General features: G+C 37.6%; 1 protein-coding gene and 1 non-coding gene across 7 annotated transcripts in view; one reads left to right on the top strand and one right to left on the bottom strand.

Annotated features, from left to right (window-relative positions):
- SOS1 (SOS Ras/Rac guanine nucleotide exchange factor 1) overlaps nucleotides 1-26167 on the bottom strand; it is a 146213-nt gene that overhangs the window by 76766 nt on the left and 43280 nt on the right. The gene's annotated exons all lie outside the window — the stretch shown is intronic.
- Nucleotides 5800-5904, top strand: LOC124504439 (U6 spliceosomal RNA). Its single transcript, XR_006960420.1, has one exon. It is a non-coding gene; the product is annotated as a U6 spliceosomal RNA (small nuclear RNA).

Raw genomic sequence — 26167 nt, 5'->3', positions numbered from 1 at the left:
GAGTTCCTTAGCTTCCTCCACCTCTTAACTGTGGATTCTAGCCTTTTCTGTCTGCTCTTTTCTTCTGTTCTTTCCCCCAAGTAATCTTTATCTCCACATTTTAAACTACAACCAATGCAGACAACTTCAAATCTACCCCTAGTTCTGACTTCTCTCCTGAGTTTTAATTTTTTTTAAATATTTTATTTTATACTTTAGAGAGAGAGAGGGAGAGAGTGCACACGAGAGCAAGCACAAGCAAGGGAGGCGCAGAGAGACGGAGACAGAATCTGAAGCAGGCTCCCAGAGCTGTCAGCACAGAACGAGCAGTGAGATCATGACCTCAGCCGAAGTCGGATGCTTAACCCACGGAGCCACCCAGGCACCCCTGCCTCCTGAGTTTTAGACACACACTTCGAATCACTTGTTAGATTATCTCCATCTATCCTACCAAAATCTCTAATATAACTTAGTGAGAAAAAGGAACTTACTATAAAAGTTTAATAAGAAAAACTATATCTCAGGGTGCCTGGCTGGCTCAGTTGGTAGAGCATGCAATCTCTGGGTTGTAGGTTCAAGCCCAAGTTGAGTGTAGACATTACTTAAAAGTAAATAAAATCTTTTTTAAAAAGCACTTGAAAAAATAAAGAAAAATTATATGTCACACATAGAACTCAGTTTAACAAATGGAAATATATTTTAGAAAAAGACAATATAGAAGCCCCTGTTTTCACTAAGATGTAGTACTGGAAAATGTAACTATAATTGGGGTTACATTTCTGTCCAACGCTCCAGCATCATATAAACTATAGCTATAGATTTATAAAACCGAGGAATTTTAGAAATAAAAGGGACTTGAGAAGTCATTTAACTCAGCACCTCTATTTAGCAAATGAGAAAAAGGAGATGCCCATGATCCTGCAGTTAACTAGCAATGCTGTAAATACCGAACCTGGGCCTCCTGGTGTCTGGGCCATATAGTTCTTTCCACTAAACCCTTGACTGTCGAATCTGGAGTCTGAGGAGTGTGCTAGTAGCTCCATCAGCACAGAGAGAATGCCCACAAACTGTATCTATTCACATAACGGGCTTCCAGAGAACACATGGCTTGATGTATGTGTATCTATTCACATAACGGGCTTCCAGAGAACACATGGCTTGATGTATGCTGTCTCACTTCAATAAACATTGTCATGTAATAAATGCAAATACAGCACTAGAAATCTCTATCATCTGAAAAGGTAAAATCATTTTACTCATTCAAAATTACAAATAAAGTAAAATTTATAAATTACAAATTTACTAAAAATCCAACATATAGCTAAAATGCTGGAGATAATAAATATTAAAATGAAAATACTGGGGCGCCTGGCTGGCTCAGGCAGTACAGCATGTGACTCTTGATCTCAGCGTCGTGCGTTCAGGCCCCGCAGTGGGCATGGAGCTTACTTAAAAAATAAAAAAATGAAAAAAATGAAAAAGAACATATTTAATCAGCAATCATTTTAATTAGTTTTTTAAAATATCAAAGACTTTTGAGGTATAGGTACACAGAAACACATTTTAGAAAGTGTTCAGGAACGTGTAAATTAATCAGATTATTTTTAAAAAATGTTCTTTGTTTTTCAAAGAAATCCATGGAAACATAATTCTTCATTAATATAGGTCCCTCTCCAGCTGCTCTTCAATTTACACTTTAAGCTGAAGCAGCAATTCAAACCATTTGTAGTTCGCTAAAACATGGCATGCAGTTTCACTCACACTGTCCTCCATGCCTGTCATTCACGCTCTCATCTACCTGTTTGACTTTCAAAACCCAGATCTCGTCTCATTTGGGAAGACTTCCTTGTTTCTTGCTTCTCTCTAAGGCAGAATTAATGTCATTCATTTAAATGACTTACTGACCCCATTATAAATATCAGACTTTGTTGGTATTGGATACATAGAGCTAAGCCAAAAACAGTTCCTGCTTGTATGGGCCTTATATTTTGCTAATGCTTGTACTAGATACCACATTTTTGCTACCAGTTTGTCATAATGAATTAAAATTACATGTTCCCTTGTCTGCTTGATGTCGATGATCCTACTGGGCAGGGCCTTCTTCATCTATCTATAGAATCATATTCTCTTAGCATTTCACTCTCAATCCCCGACATTCAGAGTATACTCACTCAAAGCCTTGGTGTTGCAGGGGTGAGAGGGATAAAATATTTCATTCTTGGAATTAAGGTTGAAAAGGGATAGTGGTAAGGCTAGATGATTTCAGGAGCATAAACCCTTAAAGCAGAAACTGTTCAACATACAAAGACAAAACTAAAATAGATGTTTATTTTGTAGAATCAAATGAACTGTATATAACCACAGTGGTAAAATGCTATGCTTTAGACAAACAAACTTGATACTGCTTACAATTCAGGCACATATAATCCAAATGCTGGCCAAGTTTAACACCTAGCATGATGCATAAAATTTTAGAAATTTAAATTCAAACAGTTTTATTTATTGATGGTTATTAATATCCAAATAAAACCTATTAGGTAAATAAATCACACAAAGAATTAGGCCTAAACAGAAATAATGCATAATGCCAACTGTTCTTCTAAGTTTCTGAATATTAACCTTCATCATATATTAAACCTGTCAAATTAGGATCAAAAGGTTCCTTCGTATAAGAGACTAATAAATTATTTTACTTCCTTAAAAACAAAAAGAATACTTCAAAATCTCTGGCTGAAAAGCATGGACGATGGTAAATACTTCAAGACAAGCAGAACACTAATTTCTGAAATACAGACTTTGCTCTTTATTCTTTTAAGGAAGATGCTATTAAGAGATTTCTTTAATGAGCAGACAGAAGTAGTATTGCATTTCCTATACAGACAGAATAAAAAACACTTCTTTTCTATGAGATAGTATTACAGCTAAGGTGTTCTATTCCATTTAAGTGGTACTGAAAGGTATTTAATAGATCAAATGATCCAAATTATTCAAGACCATACAGAATAGGTTACACTGCCAATCTTATGACAGCCTTCAGAAGTTATCTACAGCTGATATTCATTAAGGGTGTGTGTGTGTGTGTGTGTGTGTGTGTGTGTGTGTGTGTGTGTGTAGTTATAATAAGCACTTAGGATTGGGTTTATAAATTAGATGTGGGTTTTCCTTTACATACAGTTTTCAAAAATATTATATTTTATACCTCTATTTACTGATATCAAAAACCTCACATACTTAGAAAATTACTTTAGGTAACTTAAGTAAAGCAAATGCAAGAACTTCACTGAAGAATTAATTAATCATAGTCGTGAATAAGAATGTCACATGATCATGACAAGAATTCTTTTAGGGTATAATCATCATATTCAACTAAAGATGCCACACTGAATTTTAAACCTTCTTTAAGGACTGCCTGTATCTCTCTTGATGGTTCATTTGGTCTCTAGTGGTTTCCAACAGATTCAGAAGCAACTTTGTTGGCTCTTATTGCCAGATTTTGTGGAATCTGAAAAAAACAAGGATCAGGTCTGTATCAAATCCTAGGTTGTTTGAGACTTGAGTTCTCTAAGTGTACTCAGCAGCCCCTTGGGTAAACTGCCAGAAAACACTATGTTGAATTCTGATGAATTTTTAATAGCCTTTTCTAGCTAATGGCTCTCTGAAGAATTAGAAAGGCTTCTAGAGTGTATTTTGTCACATCTTGAGCCCAGATCTGCTACTTTTATTTATAAATATAACAGGAGAATATAAAATAAAACTTGTATCCTCAAAACCTTTATCATAGCAAATAATAAAGATTTGCATCGTTAAACTTCTTTGCAATGTTACAATGATTATTTAGCCAACATGTGATGTTTCAGGTCCTCATTTTCCCTCATTCATAGATTTAAAAATCAAAGCAAAACCTTTAAAAAAATTAAAGGAGATAAAAATAAATCAGAGAACTTAAATCTTTTCTAGAAATAAAATTGACTGAAAATATTTTCTCATTTCTTGGAGTCTGTTAATTAGCCTTTAGGTCCGTATATGTAACAATCTTTTTAATTTCGTGAGCTTTTTTTTTTTAAAGTTTATTTATTTTAAGAGAGGGAGAATGCAGAAGCAGAGAGACAGAATCCCAAGCAGGCCCCACGCTGTCAGCTGTCGGCACAGAGCCCAGCACAGGGCTCGATCCCTCGAACGGTGAGATATGACCTCAGTCGAAATCAAGAGTCACATGCTTAACCGATGAGCTACCCAGGTGCCCCTTTCCTAAGCTCTTATTTGCTGGGGACACAAAGAGGACACAAAGAGTTCAGCTCACACAGTCAATATACGCAACTGACTTAATTAACAGTGTGATGAGGCTAAAATGGAGTTATATTTAAGGCACAGTGACAACCCCCCCCCCCAAAAAAAGAGTGACCCTTGCTGAATGGTGTGTGAGGATTATCATAGTATCAAGTAAAACACACTTGAACGGTGCACAGAGACCGAAGGTGTTAAGGGCAGCACATATGTTACTAAAAAAGCTAGCATATGAAAAATTACAGAGGCCAAGACAAAATGTGAGGACAGCTAAGCCTGGAAAGGGCAGGCTTGTGTGGAACGCTAAGAAGTGGGGAAGTGACCGGGGAAGTAGAAAATAATTGAAAGGTTTTAAGCAAGACATTGACATAATTAGATCCCTTTGCTTAAGAATCTTTCTGGTATCAGTATGAAGAATGAGTTAAAGGAAGATGAGGTTGAAGGAAGCAAAACTAATTGGAAGGATGCTGCAAGGTCTGGAAAAAGAAACCGTGGATGCCTGAACAGAGGGAGAAACCGTGGGAGGTGGGAAAGTGAGGAGGTGTGTTTGGATAACTATTTTGGAGGAGAATGGGGGCAACAATCAGAACCACTAACTTAACCAGGATAGGAAATATTAGAATAGGATAATATTTTGCAGAAAAGAGAAGAAATTCAGTTTAACACCTCAATTTAAGGTTTTTGTATTACATGTAGTGAAACAAAACTGAAACTGTTTTTTTTTTTAAGTGGTTTTGAAATTTTTATTGTATTTTATTTTTTTGGTTGTGGAGAATTATTTACCCAAACAGTGTTTCAAATACTCAAGTAGCAAAACAACCTAACTACTGGGTATTTACCATAGAGATATATTTACTTATTAACTTACTAGCTGTCATAACTACAGGAAGTAAAAAGGACTTATTTAAAGAATATTTACAAATAACTTAGTCCCAATTTCCAAGATTCTTCCCCTTTACTAATGTTAGATGAAAATGGTCACAATAAATTGACTGAAATAAGTAAAAATTATTTAAGACTACTTATCACATATTTTGTCGTATGAGCAAAAATAAACAAAATATCTGAGAACCTGTGAACACTGTAGAAGAAGCTTTAGACCACTACTATGGCCAAAAATATGCATATACAAAAATAATGAAGATAACTTAAATTGTAATGTAATTAAATTTTAAAAATGAGAGCAATGAAAAAAATGATACAGCTAACATACAGCAAAAACTTTAAATTATAGTAAATATTGTTACTAAAAAATTCTATCTCATATTATATGAAGAAATTTCCAACTATAGTAGGAGATATGCACAGAATTTTTAAAACACATACACATTTAACTCTTAATTCAATCTAAATTGTAAATGAAAATATAAGCCTGGGATGTTTTATTGTACCAGAAAGCAAGGAAGCTCTCAGATGAATGGGCCATAACAAACAAAACAAAATGTAACAAAACAACACAGGAATCTTATGAAAAGGCAAAGGGCTACCTCTAAAACCAAATCAACTGCAACTAAGTGAAACACACTGAATCTGTGCTTGCTTCAAGCAGCATATATACCAAAAATCAAAATGATACAAAGAAAATTAGCATGGCCCCCGCACGAGGATGACATGCAAATTCGTGAAATACACTGAATCTACAAAAACCAATGAGGTCAAAATGAGGTTTCAAAAAATACCAAATTGGAAATAAGTGGGGCACCAAGTCTTTATCCTGAAAGAATTAATACACATCCTTCTTTTCCTGTCTGAACTATACTATACTCTGGGATAAACCAAACAACTGGCATTGATGAATTGTTCCTTATAGAAGGATTCCAGGTAACAAATGTAGAAGGAACACAGAGTTAGAAAACCACCCATTTGCGACTTGAACAACATAAATTCAGACACTAATTACCAACAGATGAAAGAAACCACTACATAAAGAGATGATCTTTTTAAGTAGGGCTCAGGCTGTTACCTCCTGAATCCCCTGATCAATCTTAGTTAACGTCACTAAAATTGGGGCCAGACTTGATGCAGTGTGAAGCCACAGCACCACCTGTGAAGTATTCTTGCCAAAAAAGCTAAAAATAAATCTAATCAAGCTTCTAAAGCTGACTTCCATTTATAGCAACTATGACAGATATAAGAAAAGTTAGACATTACCCCAAGGAAATAAACAGAGAACTCCAAAATGTTGAACATCTTGCAGGACAACTGATTCAGTTCCTGCAATAAGTCAACTGGAAGAGGAGGATCTGTATATTAAAGAAATTTAAGAGACATAACAACTACATTTAATATGAAGACCTTGATTCCAATAAACCAACTGCAAAACTGACACTTTTCAGACAAATGAACAAATTTGAATTTTGACTGGTATTATTAGATGGCACCAACAAACTGCTGTTAATTTTGATAATTGTGATAGTGGCACTGAAGTTATGTAAGGGAAAAATGACCTCTGGTGAACTCAACTTGCTTTCAAATACTTCGGAGAAAAATAAAAAGGTAGATGAAGTAAATGTGACAAAATCCAGATACCTCTTAACTCTAGGTAATGAGCACATGAATATTCGTTCTGTCTACTTTGTGTACATTTAAATTTTTTCATTTAAATATGGGTGAGTCCGAGCCCTGCACTGGGCTGCCTCTCTGCTGTCAGTGTGGAGCCTGCTTGGGTTCCTTGGTCTCCCTCTATCTGCTCCTCCCCCACTTGCATGCATGTCCCCCCCCCAAAAGTAAACATTAAAAAAAAAAGACTCTTTAAAAAAACCGGAATGGAACATAAAAATATTGCACATCACCTACAGAGACTATCAACAACGCAAATCCACCCCACTCCAACTATTCCCTTTGCCATGGTCTGGGGATGGGCCCCAAGGTCTGCATTTTTAACAATACCTCAGGAGTGTCTCAGGAGATTCTTTTTTTTTTTTTTTCAATATTTATTTTTGAGAGAGACAGAGACAGAATGCTAGTGGGTTAGGAGCAGACAGAGAGGGAGACACAGAATCTGAAGTAGGCTCCAGGCTCTGAGCTGTCAGCACAGAGCCCGACATGGGGCTCAAACTCATGAGCTGTGAGATCATGACCTGAGCCGGAGTTGGATGCTCAACCAATTGAGCCACCCAGGCACCCCTGTCTCAGGCGATTCTTGCAAGTGGTCCTGAAATCACACTTCGAGAAATATTAACATAGAAGAAAGAACTCCTAGGGGCACCTGGGTGGTTCAGTGCATTAAGGGTATGACTCCTGATTTTAGCTTAGGCCATGATCTCACGGTTCATGAGTTTGAGCCTGACACGTGGAGCCTGTTTGGATTCTCTCTCTCTCTCTCTCTCTCTCTCTCTCTCTCTCTGCCCTCCCCCACTCATGCTCTCGCTCTCCCTCTCTCAAAAATAAACTTACAAAGGAGAAGAAGAAGAAGAAGAAGAAGAAGAAGAAGAAGAAGAAGAAGAAGAAAGAACTCCTAATGTCCTAAATATATCTGGACCAGTTAAGGGGGGATTGATAGAAGATCTACAACCTGAGCTGACTTTTGAAAACTGAATGAAAATCGTCTGAGTGAATCAAAGAGAAGGGCAATCTAGAAGGAATACTACAGGTAAACACAAAGAGCTATGAGAGTATGTATTGCAGGTTAGGAAATGTCAAGCAGTTTTGTATGATTAGAATATTAGGAAGCATGGGGAGGTGGTAAGAATTGAGGTGGGCAAGAGATAGAAAATAAAAGATTTCTGTAGGCCATGCTAAAAAAAATTAAACTACACTTAATATATTTGGTGTTAAGGGAAATTTTATTCTACATTCTAAACAATTCAGTTATGGGACTTTGGAAACAAACCATAGTGCCTTGAGGACTATTTTTGTCTTAAAAAGGGTCTTGGTAAAAAGACCTTTTTGTAAAAAGACAAGATACCACTATCACAAGGTTACCTTCAACTAGGTTCCCTACCCTGTCCACTACCTAAAATGAGGCTTAAAAATAGGCACTAAAGTCAAATGTTCTTAAGTAGAATGACAAAAATAAAACAATATGCCCACGTTACCATTATGTACCTAAAGTATGTACCTATGTACATACTATGAAATACATGTATTTCCTGGTTCAGTCCTCTGAGAGGACCTAAAGGTACATATACCTTAGTAACAATGAGCACATCCAGTGCCCTGGTCCTGGTTTCCAACACCATTCTCCAAAAGAGAAAGCAGGGTTCCTTGGTGACATGCCTGATTCTAGGTCAGAGAAGGGAATAAACAAATTGAGCCTAAAGCATGCTGTAGTGCTAGAAAGTAAAGAAGTGTTGGGGCGCCTGGGTGTCTCAGTCGGTTGAGTGTCCGACTTCAGCTCAGGTCATGATCTCATGGTTTGTGAGTTCTAGCCCCGCGTTGGGCTCTGTGCTGACAGCTCAGAGCCTGGAGCCTGCTCCGGATTCTGTCTCTTCCTCTCTCTCTGTCCCTCCCCCACTCATACTCTGTCTCTCTCTGTCTCAGAAATAAACATTAAAAAAAAAAAAAAGTGCTCAAAAAACAAAAGGGTAGGGTATGTAAAAAAAAAAAAATCATAGGGGGGAGTGGGAGGAGCAGAAAAGAATGAAAGGGAAAGCAATACAGGAGCCAACATTAAAGAGCTCCCAATGGTTAAAGCTAGAACAATTTGAGCAAGAAAATAAGTAATATAGTACTGGATTATCACCCAAACCCAAAGTACAAAATAAACAAACATCTATGCAGCCATACTGATACAGATAGATATATGAAACATAAATATGTATTTATGTTCTAAATAAAGAGAGATTATCTCTTTCCATATATATATACATATATATATATGGAACACACACGTGAAACACACACACACACACACACACACACACACACACACCCCTATAAAATTACGCCCTCCCCTACATTTTCCATATTCTTCTGAAGCAAGTTAGGGGAGGGGTACTTAATACTGTTCTCTTCAGTTATAGTCCATTTCCATAGAATATGTAAAAGAAGGGGGAGAGGGAGAAACTTTATAATGGATACAGTTAACAAACACTACCCTGGCCAAGTGATCAAGGTTACATCAAAAATGAGAAGTCATATTTATAACACATGCCTTTGATATCCTTTGGGAAAAAATAGCACTTGACCTCTGTAGTTTTCCTACCAAAAACCTATGACCTCAGTCTAACCATGAGAAAAGCAATGGACAAATACAAATTGAGGTGTATACTGCAAAAAACCTGACCAGTACTTCTCAAAGTCATCAAGAACAAGGAAAGTCTGAGAAACTGTCTTAGACCAGAGGAGGCTAGGGAGACAAGATGACTAAATGTAATGTGGTATCCTGGGTGGGATCCTAAAGTTGTAAAAAGGACACTGGGGCATACGGGCAAAATGTGAATAAGATATGAAATTCAGTAAATAATAACGTACAAATAATGTTGATTTCTTAGTTGTGACATATGTACTACAGTGACATATGGCATTAATAAGGGGAAATTAGGTAAGGGGTATACAGGAATTTTCTGTATTATGTTCGCAACTTTTCTGTAAATATAAAATTATTCTAAAGTAAAAGGTTTACTTTTTTAAATGTGGGTTGTGGCTGAAGCAGTATTACAAGGAAACTTAAAGCCTTAAATGTTTATATTAGAAGTAAAGAAAGAATGAAAATGAATGGGCTAAGCATCCAAATTAAGAAAATGGGAGTGGGAGAGAAAGATATATTAAAACAGTACTCCCCAAAGGAAAGAAATAAAAAGTAATAATAAATAATAAATAAAAAACAGAGAGCTCTCTGGCCCCCTCACACCATGTGAGGATGCAGACAAAAAATAGCTATCTATGCACCAGGTTACAGGTCCTTACCAGTAACCAAATCTGCCAGTGCCTTGATTTTTGGAGTCCCCAACCTCCAGAACTGTGAGAAATACATTTCTGTTGTTTATAAGCCACACAGTCGATGGTATTCTGTTATGGAAACTGAATGGACTAAGATAGAAAACCATATAAAAAAAAATCAAAGATGGATCAAGTACATAATTGTGATGAACAAAACATTTAGAAACCTTTAAAAAAAAAAGCATAGAAGAGGGACGCCTGGGTGGCTTAGTTGGTTGAGCATCCAACTCTTGAATTTGGCTCAGGTCATGATTTCAGGGTCATGGGGAGAGCCCCGAGTTGGGCTCTGTTCTAAGTGTGGAGCCTGCTTAAGATTTTATCTCCTTCTGCCCCTCTCTGCTGCTTATGCTCTCTCTTGCCACCAGCCCCAAAAAGTATAGAAGAATATCTTTATAACTTGAGGTAGGAATGAACTTCTTTGAAAAGACACAAAAAGTACAAAACAAAGAAAAATCATAATTCAATTTCTTAAATTAAGAACTACTACTTTGCGGTGCCTGGGTGGCTCAGTTAGTCAAGGACACAACTCTTGACTTTGGCTTCGGTCATGATCTCACAGTTTGTGAGATCAAGCCCTGTGTTGGGCTCGGCTCTGACAGTGTGGAGCCTGCTTGGGATTCTCTTTTCTCTCTATCCCTCCCCTGTGTTCTCTCTCTCTCTCTCTCTCTCTCTCTCTCTCTCACACACACACACACACACACACACACACAGTCTCTCCCTCTCAAAAATAAATGTTAAAAAAAATGTACTGCTTCATCAAACACAAAAAGTACAAAGCTAAGTGACACACTGGGCAAAAATAAATGAAGCACATATAATCTACAAAGGATAAATATCCAGGATAAATAAAGAACTATTAAGTATTAATGAAAACACCTCATTTTTTTAAATGGGGGAAAGACATGTACAAGCATTTCATAGAAGAGGAAACACAATTGCCCCATAAATAATACAGAGGTACTCAGCCTCAACCTTATAAGTATTCAAGTCAAAACAAATTAAAACTATGAATTATAATTTCAGGTCTTACTATTCTGACAAAAATTTAAGAGTCTGAGAATATCAAGTGTTAGTGAAGAGATGAAGAAATGGGAATTTTCATTCACTACTGGTGGAAATATAAAGCGACATGACCTCTTTGGAATAAAGTTTGAGAACAGCTAGTAAAGCCGAATATGTGTGTGTGTGTGTGTGTGTGTGTGTGTGTGCGCGCGCGCGCACGCGTGAGCACACTTTATGATCTAGCAATTCCACTTCTAAGTATAATATAGAACTCTTTTAATTTTTTAAAAATGTTCACTTATTTTTGAGAGAGAGAGAGGCAGAGAGACAGGGAAACCGAGAATTTCAAGCAGGCTCTGTGTCATCAGCTCAGAGCCCGACACAGGGATCAAACCCATGAACTGCAAGATCATGACCTGAGCCAAAATCAAGAATCAGAGGTCCAGCCAACTGAGCCACCCAGACACCCCTGAATCTTTTATTAAAAACATTCATTAAACTCTCTCCATAAAGAATACTCTGCTAGGTTATATTAAAAAGGATATAGAAAATGATACCTAGTTAAGAGTTAATAGTAAAGCTGAAGAAAAGAACACAAACACATACAATCATAAAATCTAAGTGTTGGAAAGAAAGAGCCAGAAGTGACTCTGTATCCTAAATTCCCCACCTAAAGAGAATGTCTTACAAAATAGCTTGAAAATTCAATGCATCACATCAAAAAGTTGAAAAAACTGACAAATTAAAGTACTAAGAATAAACAAGTCTTGGACTAATTAAGTACAGGTGCCTGGTTTCTTTGCCTTGTTACACACTATTAGCTTTTTATCATATTTTCAACCCAAGTCAGGGTATAAAGATGCTGAACAGGGATATTTTCTCAAACCTGAGTTTGAAATTTTCACCCAGAACCATCCTATTTCAAATTTTAATGTTTAATCCAGGGAGAAAAGTTAACCCGCCTTAATTTAACTAATATCATGAACTGTTCAATTTATTCCATTTTGTTATTTATATCTAATATGTAATGTAAATCAAACTTGAAATAAGGACTTAAGCCCTCAGCTATTACACAGCCAGGAATAGGATAGTTAGGTATTTTACAAAACTTGTCCAAAATCTCAGTTCATATGGGAAAATAGAAATATGATTCAAGCTGCAGGAAGAGGAGAAATAAAATAAACACTACTATATAAACATCAGAGTTAAGACTATAGACCACATTAGCCTGATAGAACGTTTTAGTTCTTGTAATGCCCTTCCCCTTGCATTTCTTTCATCTGTGCAACAAATATTTTGAGGAGCCCATATACTCGGCAGTGTGGTAGGCATTTGGGAATAGCATAACAAAGTTCTAGTCCTCACAGAACTTACATTCCTTGCTTTAGGTTGTGTTACTTTGTCTTGTGTTACTTTGTCTTTTCCCTCATTTTCTTTTACATTTTTGGCAAAGAAAAATGAGATCTATGTTAGGAAAGAATAAAGAATAAAGAAAGTATTTTTTTTTTTAAGTTTGTTTATCTCGAGAGAGACAGAACGAGCAGGGGAGGGGCAGATAGAGAGAAGGGAGAGAGGGAGAATCCCAAGCAGGCTCTGCACTGCCAGGGCAGAGCCCGACATGGAGCTCAAACCCCCAAAGCCGCTAGATCATCACCTGAGCCAAAACCAAGAGCCAGATGCTGAGCCACCCAGGCACCCCAAAAAAGAATATTTAAGAAAAGGTATCTTAATGCAATGATCAAATTTTACTCTAAACTTACCAAAGAGTGTCTAGAAATCAAGCTAGGTCTTAAAGCTCAAGAACGAGGTTAAGGCCAAAGACAAGGATCTGGAATTCACCCACTCACTCACTCACAGGAAATGGTACAAACTAGAGGTGGATAAAATCTCCCAGCCCAAGGTAGACCATAGGCAGTGAAAGACAGGATGAAATCTTGGTAGCACCTACATCCAAGCAGCAAGCAGATGGACATGAGGCAAAACAAAAACCACTGTCTATCAGCTTTAAACACAGCAAAACTCAAACAGAATATTTTGAAAAGGCCAACCAATGAACAATTATTATCACATAAGTGGTGACCTCTTAGAGAATATGAATCTAGTAGCAGGAGCAGAATCCAAACGGCAACTCAAATGGAACTCAACCAAATGAAACTCAATTGGAAGGCCATAGAGGAGTACATGGGAGGAGAAAGAAGGGCAGGGGGACCCCAAATTCAGACTGCTCTTAGGGGAATGTTAGCAAAGAAAGAAAGAAGAGACACAACTGTAGAAGTCTTGAAAAGGGATGCAGAACATGGAGGGTAAAGGAAATACTAGCCCAATTGTGAGTAAAAAATTTATTACTCGTTATTTCACGCCCTTTATAGGAACACATTTTACCTCTGTTGATAAAGGCTTAAGAGAAATTACTGACACATGTGTGTGGTTCACTTCACATTCAACACCCATGAGGCAGACTAGCATACTGCCTGACACATCCACTCATTCAGGAAATATTTCTTGAGAGCCCGCTATGTTTCAGATATAATACCAGGCACTGGGAATACAATGAAAAGACAGCTCTGCCTGTATTCATGTGGTTTACAAATTAGTGAAAGAGAAAAATATGAAACAATTATTAAAACTGTATGAAGAAAACAGTTTTATGGACAGGAATAATCTAATTTAGATTTAAAAAAAATTTTTTTTTACGTTTATTTATTTATCTTTTTGAGAGAGAGAGAGCACAAGTGGGAGGGCAGAGACAGCAGGAGACAGAATCCAAAGTAGGCTCCAGGCTCTGAGCTGTCAGCACAGAGCCCGAAGTGGGGCTCAAACTCACAAACTGTAAGATCATGACCTGAGCCGAAGTCGGATGCTTAACTGACTGAGCCATCCAGGCACCCCAAATTTAGATTTGGAGATCAGGGGCATCCTCTCTGATCAAGTAATATATATATATATATTTTTTTTCTTTTTTTAAATGTTTGTTTATTTTTGAGAGACAGAGAGACAGTGTGAGCATGGGAGGGGCAGAGAGAGAGGGAGACACAGAATCCAAAGCAGGCTCCAGGCTCTGAGCTATCAGCACAGAACCCAATGTGGGGCTCGAACTCACAAACTGTGAGATCATGACCTGAGCTGAAGTCAGACACTTAACTGACTGAGCCACCCAGGCGCCCCCTGATCAAGTAATATTTAAGCGGAGATCTAAAGGATGAGTGTGGGTTTCCCGTATTACTGCTCCCAGAACACACTTACCTCCATGCCTTCTCATGCTTGTCCTCTGCCTTGACTGTCCTTCTCCCCTTAACCTTGTCGACTGAAACCCTAAAGATCCTTTTGTGACTCTGTTATCATATCAATTCACTTGATCTCCCAATCAGAATTAACTGAGGCCTTCTCCAAGTTATTATACCTTTTTTTGGTTAATAGTTCAACACTGATATATACTATAGTTGTTTCCCTCAATGAACTGAAAGCTCTTGGAGAGGACGGACTGTGTCTTTTTCATGAGTTGCCTACAACGCATACTTACTGACACACCATATATATCTAATGGATGTCCCATGACTTGCTTTTATTTCTAATAAAGGTTTAGTGGTTAATGAGTATGTTTTCCTTCTTTCTGTTCCTAACCAAATTGGATATTACACATGTAATAAAATGACTAGGGATAAATATGACTGGGAACACAGACTGGGACCTATACTGAAATCAGACATTTTGTTTGAGGATAATGGTTTAGAATCCATTTGGGAAGAAAGTAGAAATAAACAGATTGAGAAAAGCGATGGAAAAGTGTGCAAAAGCTGAAAGGGTATTGAACTGCCAGCTAGGACAAGTGGGACCACTATGCCTGCCTGTCCCCTCCCCAGGTTCCAGTTTTCCTACCCACCTCCAGCAGTTGCAACAAAAGGAACAGGTCCCTGGTCATGATAGAGTTAAGAGGTCCCAGAATTACCTTCCCACTTCAAATAATTTATAAAACCAAATATATGAACCAAATATTTTCAGACATTTGGGAAACAGGCAGCTCAAAACTACAGTGCTGAAAGAGAAGAAAAACAAATGAGGTGAGCCCTATAATTGCTCAGCTTCTGCCTGGAGGCAGTGTTCAGGTCACTGAGCAGGGAGAGTGGGGAAAAACTCAAAAGGAGCCTAGCAATCTCAAGTTAAGGAGAAAGAAATAGGAATCATGCATGTCAAGGTGGCTAGAATATGTGCAGTAGGGTACTAGGATGGAGGGGACTGGCCAAGATGGAGGGAGCTCCAGAGATTGCAGAGTACCCTTAATTCTATGGCTGAATACTGATATGCATATGTGAGAAAAAATGTCCCTAGGCCAAGAAAGAACCACCAGAAGACAGTTGGCAAAACAACTCCTGGAGCTCACACAGAACTGGGATTAGTTCATGCTCCCATCAGCCAGACTGGAAAGATTTCTTAATAGTACACAGGGTATCAGGCAAAGTCCTCAGGAAAATACGGTCTCAGTAGTAAAACTAAAGTCTGCTTTGGAACTGCTCTAACAAAGCTTAAAGCAAGTCTCAGAAAGACTAAACTTATCCCAGATAACTTAATTACTTGTCAGAACAAAATACACTATTCATAGAAACGTAACAAAATCCAGTACTCAACAATGTAAAATTCACAATTCCCGACAACCAATAAAAAATTACCAGTGTGTAAAGAAGCAGGAAAAAATAACCCAAAAGCAAAAGAGAAGTTAACCAATTGAAACAAACCTAGAAAATGGCAAAGATGATGGAATTAGCAGACAAAGAAATGAAAATAGCTGGTATAAGGCCACAAACCAAGTCTCCGCAAATTCAAAAATAATCAGTCACACCATGCATCTTTTTTGACCACAACACTCTGAAACTAGAAATCAACCACAAAAAAAATCTGGAAAAAGCACAAATACATGGAGATAAAATAACATGGTACTATACAATGAATAGGTCAACCAAAAAGTCATAGAAGAAATCAAATGAAAATGGGAACAAATGAAAATGAAAACACAACGCTCCAAAATCACCAGTATGCAGCAAAAGTGGATCTGAGAAGGAAGTTTACAGTAGTCTAGGCCTACCTCAAGAAGAAAAATCTCAAATAAACAATCTAGCCTTACACCTAAAGGAACTGGAAAAAGAAGAACAAATCCCCAAGACAGCAAAAGGAAGGAACATGAAAGTAATGAAAAGGGTGAGAGAAGAAATAAATGACATAGAAACTAAAAAAACAATAAACAGATCAATGAAACCAGAAGATGGTTCTTTTTTTTTTTTAATTTTTTTTTTAACGTTTATTTATTTTTGAGACAGAGAGAGACAGAGCATGAATGGGGGAGGGTCAGAGAGAGGGAGACACAGAATCCGAAACAGGATCCAGGCTCTGAGCTGTCAGCACAGAGCCCGACGCGGGGCTCGAACTCACGGACTGCGAGATCATGACCTGAGCCGAAGTCGGCCGCTTAACCGACTGAGCCACCCAGACGCCCCAGAAGATGGTTCTTTGAAAAGATCAAAAACATTGATAAGCCTCTAGCCAGACTCAAAAAAAAAAAAAAAAAAAGAAGGAAAAGAAAGAAAGAAAGAAGAAAAAGAGGACCCAAATAAATAAAATCACTAATGAAAGAGGGAGAAATAACCAACACCATAGAAATACAAACAACCATGACAGACTATTATGAAATATTCTACCAAACATTTAAAGAATTAATACCTATTCTCAAACTATTCCAAAAATAGAAAAGTAAGGAAAACTTCCAAATGCATTCTAGGAGGCCAATATCACCCCGATACCAAAACCAGATAATGACACCACACACACAAAAAAAGGAACCCACAGGCCAATATGTCTCATGAATACAGATGCAAAAATTCTCAACAAAATATTAGCAAACCAAATCCAATAAAACATTAAAGAAATCGTAGACCATGATCATATGGGATTTATTCCCAGGATGCAAGGATGGTTCAATATTTGCAAAATAATCAATGCAATATATCACCAAAAAGAGAAAGGATAAAAACCATATGATCATTTCAATAGATACAGAAAAAAAAATTTGACAAAGTACAACATCCATTCATGATAAAAACTTTCTGCAAAGTAGGTCTAGAGGGAAAATACCTCAACATAATAAAGGCCTCATATGAAAACATCATGCTCACTGGTTAAAAACTTAGAGCTTTTTTCCCCTAAGGTCAGGAACAAGGTAAGTGTGTCCATTCTCACCACTTTTATTCAACACAGTACTAGAAGTCCTAGCTGCAGCAATTTGACAACATAAAGAAATAAAAGGCAACCAAATTGGTAAGGAAGAAGTAAAACTCAATTTGTAGATGACATGACACTATATATAGAAAACCCTAAAGATGGCACCAAAAAAAACTACTAGAACTGATAAATGAATTCAGTAAAGCAAGAGGATAGAAAATCAATGTACAGAAATCTGTTGTATTCCTATACACTAATAAGGTGTAATTAAGAAAACAATTCCATTTACAATTGCACAAAACCAATAAAATACCTAGGAATAAACTTAACCAAAGAGGTGAAAGGCCTGTCCCCTGAAAACTATAAAACACTGATGAAAGAAATTCAAAACACAAAGAAACAATAAGACATTCCACATCCATAGGTTGGAAGAACAGAAATTGTTAAAATGTCTATCTTACTCAAAGCATACAGATTTAATGCAATCCCTCTCAAAATACCAACAGCATTTTTCACAGAACTAGAACACACAATCCTAAAATTTGTATGGAGCCACAAAAGACTTTCAATGGCCAAAGCAATCTTGAAAAGAAAACAAACAGGGGCACCTGGGTGGCTCAGTCAGTTGAGCATCCAACTTCAGCTTAGGCCATGATCTCACAGTTCATGGGTTCGAGCTCCACGTCGGGCTCTGTACTGACAGCTCAGAGCCTGCTTTGGATTCTATGTCTCCCTTTCTCGCTTCCCCTCCTCCACTTGTGCTCTCTCTCTCTCTCTCTCTCTTGAAAATAAACATTTTTAAAAAGTTTTTAAAAAAAGAAAAAAAACTACAGGTATCACAATTCCAAGTTTCAAGTTGTATTACAAGGCTGTAGTAATCAAAACAGTATGGTACTGGCACAAAAATAGACACAGAGATGCATAGAATAGAGTAGAAAGCCCAGACATAAATCTACAATTACATGGTCAACTCCTCTTCAACAAAGGAGTAATGAATATACAATGGGAAAAAGACAGTCTCTTCAACAAATGGTATTGGGCAAACTGGACAACTACATGCAAAAGAATATAACTGGACCGTTTTCTTGCACCATACACAAAAATAAACAAAATGGATTAAAGACCTAAATGTGAGACCTGAAACCATAAAAATCCTTGAAGAGAGCACAGCCAATAATTTCTCTGTCATTGGCCATAGCAACATTTTTCTAGATATGTCTCCTATGGCAAAGGAAACAAAAGCAAAAAGAAACTACTGGAACTGCATCAAAATAAACAGCTTTTGCACAGTGAAGGAAACAATCAACAAAATAAGAAGGCAACCTATTGAATGGGAGATGATATTTGCAAATGACATAGCTGATAAAGGGTTAGTACTCAAAAAAATTAAATTAAAAAAGATATATATATATAATATCTACAACTCAACACCAAAAAACAAATAATCCAATTAAAAAGTGGGGCACCTGGTGGCTCAGTCGGTTAAGCGTCCGACTTCAGCTCAGGTCATGAACTTGCAGTGGGTGGGTTCAAGCCCCATGTTGGGCTATGCGTGCACAGCTCATAGCCTGAAGCCTGCTTCAGATTCTGTGTCTCCCTCTCTCTCTTTGCCCCTTTCCCACTTGTGCACTCTTTCAAGAATAAATACAATAAAATAAAAAAAAGAAAAAATGGACCATAGACATTTCTCCAAAAATGACATTGAGATGACCAATAGACACTGAAAAATAGACAATGAAAAGATGCTCAACGCACACACGTTACCAGGGAAACACAAATCAAAACTACGATAAGAGATACCATCTCACACCTGTCAGAACGGCTAAAATCAAAAGCATAAAAAACAATAAGTGGGGGTGAGGATGTGGAGAAAAAGCAAACTTCCTACACTGTTGGTAGGAATGCAAACTGGTGTAGCACTGTGGAAAACAGTATGGAGGTTCCTCTAAAAGATAAAAATAGAACTACTGTATGATCCAGCAATTGCAGTACTTGGTATTTGTCCAAAATATACAAAAATACTAATTAAAAGGATATACGCACCCCTATGTTTACTGCAGCATTATTCACAATAGCCAAACTATGGAAGCAGCCCAAGTGTCCATCGATAGACGAATGGATAAAGAAGATGTAGTATATATACACAATGGAACATTATTCAGCCGTTTTTTTAATGTTTACTTATTTTGAGAGAGAGAGAGAGTGCAGGGAGGAGCAGAGGGAGAGGGAAAGAATCTCAAGCAGGCTCTGTGCTGTCAGTGTGGAGCCCAACATGGGGCTCAACCTCATGACCATGAGACCATGACCTGAGCCAAGATGAAGAGTGGGATACTTAACTGACTGAGCCGCCCAGGCGCCCCTCAGCCATTTTTAAAAAAGAATGAAATCTTGAACTGGCAACAACATGGATAGAGCTAGAGAGTATAATGCTAAGGGAAGTTAGTCAGAAAAAAGACAAATACTGGGGCACCTGGGTGGCTCAGTCAGTTAAGAGTCCGACTTCGGCTCAGGTCATGATCTCGCGGTTTGTGAGCTCAAGCCCCACATCAGGCTCTGTGGTGACAGCTTAGAGCTTTGGATTCTGCGTCTCCCTCTCTCTCTGCCCCTCCACCACTCGCGCTCTGTCTCTCAATAAAAAAAATAAAACATTAAAAAAAAAAGACAAATACCACATCATTTCACTCATATGTGGAATTTTTTTTAAGTTTATTTTTATTTATTTTGAGTGAGATACAGAGAGCAGGCGGGAGAGGGGCAGAGAGAAAGGGAGACAGAATACCAAGCAGGCTCCACACACTGTCAGCACAGAACCTGATAAAGGGCTTGAACTCACAAACCGTGAAATCATGACCTGAGCCAAAATCAAGAGTCAGACGCTCAACTGACTGAGTCACCCAGGTGCCCAACTCAAATGTAGAATTTAAGAAACAAATGAGCAAAGTAAGAAGAAGAAGAAAAAAAAAGAGAAACAAAGAAACAGACTCTTAACTACAGAGAACAAACTGATGGTTACCAGAGGGGCAGTGGAGGGTGGGGAATGGGTGAAATAGGGGATGGGGATTAAAAAGTACACTTGTCATGATGAAACATAAATAAATACAGCTAATATAAATACACCTTATATACTTAATAATGTAAAGGGAAAATATGAACATGCTATGGAAAAAGATACAAATATTTAAGTAAAACTTTTAGAGATAAAATTATATTATCTGAAAGTGAAGACAGAGCAGACTGGATATTGCAAAAGAAAATATAAGGGAACTTAGAGTCACAGCAAGAGAAATTCTCCAAAATGAAGCACAGATAGGGGGAAAAAAAGATGGAAAAAAATGATAAGCCTCCATGACCTGTGGGGGCAATATTAAGCAGTCTAACATATATGTAACTGGAGTCCCAGCAATGGAGACAGAAAAAAATTTTTAAGAAGCAGCAGCTCCACTTTTGGGGGCTGTGTCTGTGCTCCAGAACAGCACTTTCTCAAGCACCTCAACAAAGTAGTTGGCTGTCTGTGTATTAATAAGAACCACAAGGATGGTTTGCTATGGACCATTCATATTTCTAGTTTTTACTCTGTGTAATGACTAAAACCTTGACTTATGTTTAGTCTAAGTAAGTCCCTTTTCTTATATTTATCAATGGGGGAGGGGTAGTAACATTAAAAAAAGAAAGGAAAAAGTTATTTTCTACCTCGACCTGGACTCAAATATTTATTGAAGCTCTGCTCTGTAGCCAGACATTATTCTAAATGTCAGAGATCCAACATTAAACAAAATATATCAATCCTTGCTCACACTGAGCTTTTATTTTAGTAAGAAAAGGGCTCCAGCCATGTGCTTTTTCAAAAATAGGATCTTATTTTGAACCTCAATCCGCTGAAATGAGACATCAAGTATATGTACGTAAAAAGGAAACTACAGATGTAACTACAATACATATGATAGTCTTTTTTAGTACATCTAAGCTTTTCTATGAATTGAATGTCTAATTACTCAAAGTACAAAAAACACTCTACTTACACACACCTAATGAATGTATCATGTAAGCACATAACTGGTGGTTAATCCAGAAATCATCTCTCCCCCCAACAGAGCCAGGCCTGTATCCTATCTACACTATTGTAACTATCATGTCACCTGTTAATTCCACTCCTTCTTGCATTCTCTTCCAGAAGCCACTGTCCCTACCCATATTAGGATAAATCAGAGGAACAAGAGTTCACAGAGTACTTATGAAATGAATGGATGAATCACATTGCTAAATTCTATGTAGTATTAGCTATATCATTATGAGTTAAACATGCTTTGCAGGACACTGTTGTTGTTGGGCTGAATTGTGTCCTAAAAATGCATATGTTGAAGGCCTAATTCCCAGTACTTCAGAATGTGACTATATTTGGAGACAGGATCTTTAGAGGTAATTAAGTTAAAAATGAGGTCATTAGGGTAGGCCCAAATCCAATCTGACTGGTGTTCTTATAACAAAAGGAAATCTGGACATATATATACAGAGAGGAGAGACCATGGGAAGACACAGGGAGAAGATGGCCATCTACAAGCAAGGAGAGAGGCCTCAGAAGAAATCAACCCTGCCAAAACCTTGATCTCAGACTTACAGCCTCCAGAGTTATAATGAAGTAAATTTCTGTTAAGACACCCAATTTGTTATGGCAGCCCTGGCAGACTAATACAACCATGTATCCATTAAAAAGAACTAGAGCTATGCCATTTGACAGACTTCCACAAGGTATTTTTAAGACAAAAATTAAAAGTACAGGGAATGGGGGGCGCCTGGGTGGCTCAGTCGGTTAAGCGTCCAACTTCAGCTCAGGTCATGATCTCACAGCTCGTGAGTTCGAGCCCCGCATCGGACTCTGTGCTGACGGCTCAGAGCCTGGAGCCTGCTTCAGATCCTGTGTCTCCCTTGTTCACTGCCCCTCCCCTGCTCATGCTCTTTCTCTCTCTCCCAAAAATAAACAAACATTAAAAACAAAAAAAGTACAGGGAATGCTCAAAAACCCATGTACACACGTGTGTATGTACCATATATTATAAATATATATTTGTAGATGACATTGACAATATGGACAAATATAAGCTAGGTTATTAACATGGCTTAGAGGATTCTGGCAGGGATATGGGTGGAAAGGACGAAAAAAGGGAGAAAAATGAACCAATCACCCTCTCCCCATCCCCCCAGAAAACTATACTGAAAATAATTGTGCCATATTTATGCATTTTTGTAACATTTTATGTATGTGTGTAGATATGAAGTAAAATATAAATTTAATTAATTTTTTTCACTTTATTTAGTGTTCATTTAAACAAAAATTTTCATGATTGCTTTTCTGCTGTGTGTACATTAGCCATGGGAAAGACAGTATTTGAAGTCATTTCCCACAGAAAATAACTATACAAGTCAAAATCCAAACGTGTCAAGTGCCAAGTTCATATCATCTTGCATTTGTTTTGCTTTAAAAACAATAAGTATGACTTTCCAAAACAAATTTTTTATTGCTTTTTGTGATAACAGAGTTCCCACCAATAAAACAAAAAACTGATTTGAGAAAGCCATCTGATGGTTTTTTAGTTCTTCAAGCATTTTTTTTCAAGCATTTTCTTAATCTTCATACTCAAGAGCCTTCCAAATGTGACAGAAAGCCCTTATCAGTGGTGTCCTGACACAAGTAGGAGCTCTTTATAAAATTCCCAGTTTTTCCCCACAGTGCTCCCATACACCCTCTCCTATCTGAAGTCTGAATCCCATTCAAAGAGGCGTCTTTAAAGCTGGAGTAACCATTCATAATACATGTGTATCTATTGTCTATTTTTTGGTAGTTTTCCTAAAAATACCAATAGATAACAGTTTGTGACTTGAACATTGTTTTAGTAAGATTCACAACTAATTGCCCCTAACTTCTAAGTGTAATATAATATTCTAAAATCTAGTGAATCAAAGGCATAGAAGCAGAGGGAAAAGCTTTTTCAAATGCAAACTTTCCCAAATAGATCAGGTTCCTTGACATATAATCACTAACAGAGCAAATTGGTTTACTAGATGAATTAAATAGATTTCTTTGCATTTATAGATACTTCCACTTCGAGAAGGTAAAATAGTCAATGTCATCTGTGAATTCCACTTATAAATGTTATCCATTTTCAGACTTTGAGTAAAAGAGGTTACATCCCAAATAAGATACATGCACACAGGCATGTGTTCACCACATATTGTGTGAGATACTAGGATACAAAATAGACACAGTCCCTGCCCTCACAGAGCTTAGAAATACAGAAGGAGAACAAGACATTAAACAGATCATCACAAAAACAACTACGTAAGAGGCAAAGGAGTGAAGAGGGTAAGCGTGGGCTAAACCATCCAGTTTCAAATCTTGGTTCTTTCAATGATCAGGGTGTAACCCCAAGCAAATCACTTAACCCCTCCTATAATATTATGTACCAGTTCACAGTCAGTGTTTAGTAAATGTTAGCTGTAGCTACTGCTGTTGTTCTTTTTAAAACAAAGGATGCCATGAGACTTAAATAGGAGCCTACGTTAACCTAGGGTTCTGGAAAGGAGGAGTAAGGCTGAAACTTGAAGGGTGAAGAGTAGAATTTAGGTGAAAAGTGGACGAATGAAGTGACAGGGTAAAGGGAACAGCATGAACAGACACAAAAGGGAGAGTAAAGGAGCTAATATTAGAGGTGGTTTGGTAGGGCTCAGATCACTGGCCAGATGCACCAGATGCAGATGCATTTACTAAAATAAAGAATACTGTAAGAAGAACAGATGTTTTACTACAGGGGAAGGGGAACAAGGAGATTAAGAGTTTAGTTCTGGACTTCATTATGCTTGAGATATCTTTGAGACATGAAGTTAGCAAATGATCAGTTTCATGTACAGGTAAACAAGTCTGGAATTGTATTTTTAATAATTTCAATCATACAATGCCTCTATCCTATCAAAACAGCAAGAAGTGGTTAGATATTAAATGACCATAAAATAATAATGCCACAGGAAACCAGATGAAACTTTTTTTTTCCTCCTAGACATCCCATACTACCGAGAAGAAACTGGATGTATTTCAATGTTTTGAAGACCGTAACCTCGTAAGGGGTGCTGTTCCCCAATCAATTCCATGATGGTAGACAGTAAGACTACAGAGGGTATGTATAAAACAGGAATGTTAGAAGTGGCTTTCCCCTCCAACTTTGCACTATTCTAGAATGTGGATGAATGTCCCTTGAAAAGAGCAGAATCTACTGACTCCTCGGCTCAACTGTGACAAATACATTCTTCAAAGGGAAGCTCAGAAAGAACAGTCGTATTTGGGGTGCCTGGACGGCTCACCCAGTTGAGCATCCGACTCTTGATTTCAGGTCGTAGGATCAAGCCCTACCTCAGACTCCACACTGAGTGTGGAGACTGCTTGGGATTCTCTTTCTTCCTCTGCCCCTCTCCACTCCCCACCCCTCACTCACTCACTCACTCACTCTCTCTCTCTCTCTCTCTCTCAAAAAAAAAAAGTCACATTTAAGAAAAGCATACTAGGCACAAATGGTTGGTTGTAGAGATCATTTTGATTCAAGAGAAGAAAACAGTGTCACAGAATGACAGGTTTGCTTCAGATTTCCTGACAACTGACATTAATTAGCATCTATTCATATTTATACTTCATAAAAATACTTCCTTAAATAGAATCAGTGTAACTCAGTTTTGTAAATATTAAGCATTGCCAACATGGCAAAAATAATAGGGCTGTCAAATCATAAAGTCTTGTCTGCAAAATAAAGTGTTATGATTTGTTTAACAAGTTCACACTTTTCAATCACAAAACAATTAAATCCATGGGAACTTTGTAATAACAAACAAGATCTGCTATTTTCTTGGAGATTGCCAATACAGGAAATAACAGTTGTCAGAATGTGTATCTTGGAGGTCTGACTTTACCTGTATGTGTGATCTTAGGCAAGACATTAAATTTCCTAAAATCTCAAGTTTCTCACCTGAACATGGCAATATCATTACCCATCTCCTCAGGATACCGTAATGATCAAATAAAATCATATTATCCGAAAGCACCTTAAAAAATACAATGCCAGGGGCGCCTGGGTGGCTCAGTCAGTTAAGTGTCCGACTTCAGCTCAGGTCATGATCTCGCAGTCCATGAGTTCGAGCCTCACATCGGGCTCTGTGCTGACAGCTCAGAGCCTGGAGCCTGTTTCAGATTCTGTGTCTCCCTCTCTCTCTGACCCTCCCCCGTTCGTACTCTGTCTCTCTCTGTCTCAAAAATAAATAAACGTTAAAAAAATTATTTTTTAAAATACAATGCTAAATGCTTATGAGTAGTCATTATTCATATCACCACATGCAGCGAGGTACAAATTTTAACAACTGAACATAAAAACCATAGATGAAGATTATATGTACTTGAATTCATCATCAATCTGCTAGTTTCTCTTTAAAAATATATACCAACAAGGCCACCTGGGTGACTCAGTTGAGCGTTTGACTTCAGCTCAGGTCGTGATCTCACAGCTTATGAGTTCAAGCCCCACATCAGGCTCTGTGCTAACAGCTCAGAGCCCAAAGCTTACTTCAGATTCTGTGTCTCCCTCTCTCTCTGCCTTCCTCCAGCTGCCACTCTGTCTCTCTCTCTCTCTCAAAGTATAAATATTTTAAAAAATTAAAAAAAAAAAATATATATATATACACACACACCAACAAAATCCAGTTTATCCCACTTTGCATTATATAATCCCAAATATTAGTGATTCTTAACCTAAACTATGCATAACAATTATCTGAAAAA

This window comes from Lynx rufus, unplaced genomic scaffold, assembly GCF_022079265.1.
Source record: "Lynx rufus isolate CCGP_SWC_20201006 ecotype Redwood Valley unplaced genomic scaffold, mLynRuf1.p SCAF_8, whole genome shotgun sequence".
Classification (NCBI taxonomy): domain Eukaryota; kingdom Metazoa; phylum Chordata; class Mammalia; order Carnivora; family Felidae; genus Lynx; species Lynx rufus.
The sequence above is the reverse complement of the archived record's forward strand: the minus strand, read 5'-3'. Positions and strand labels throughout refer to the sequence as shown.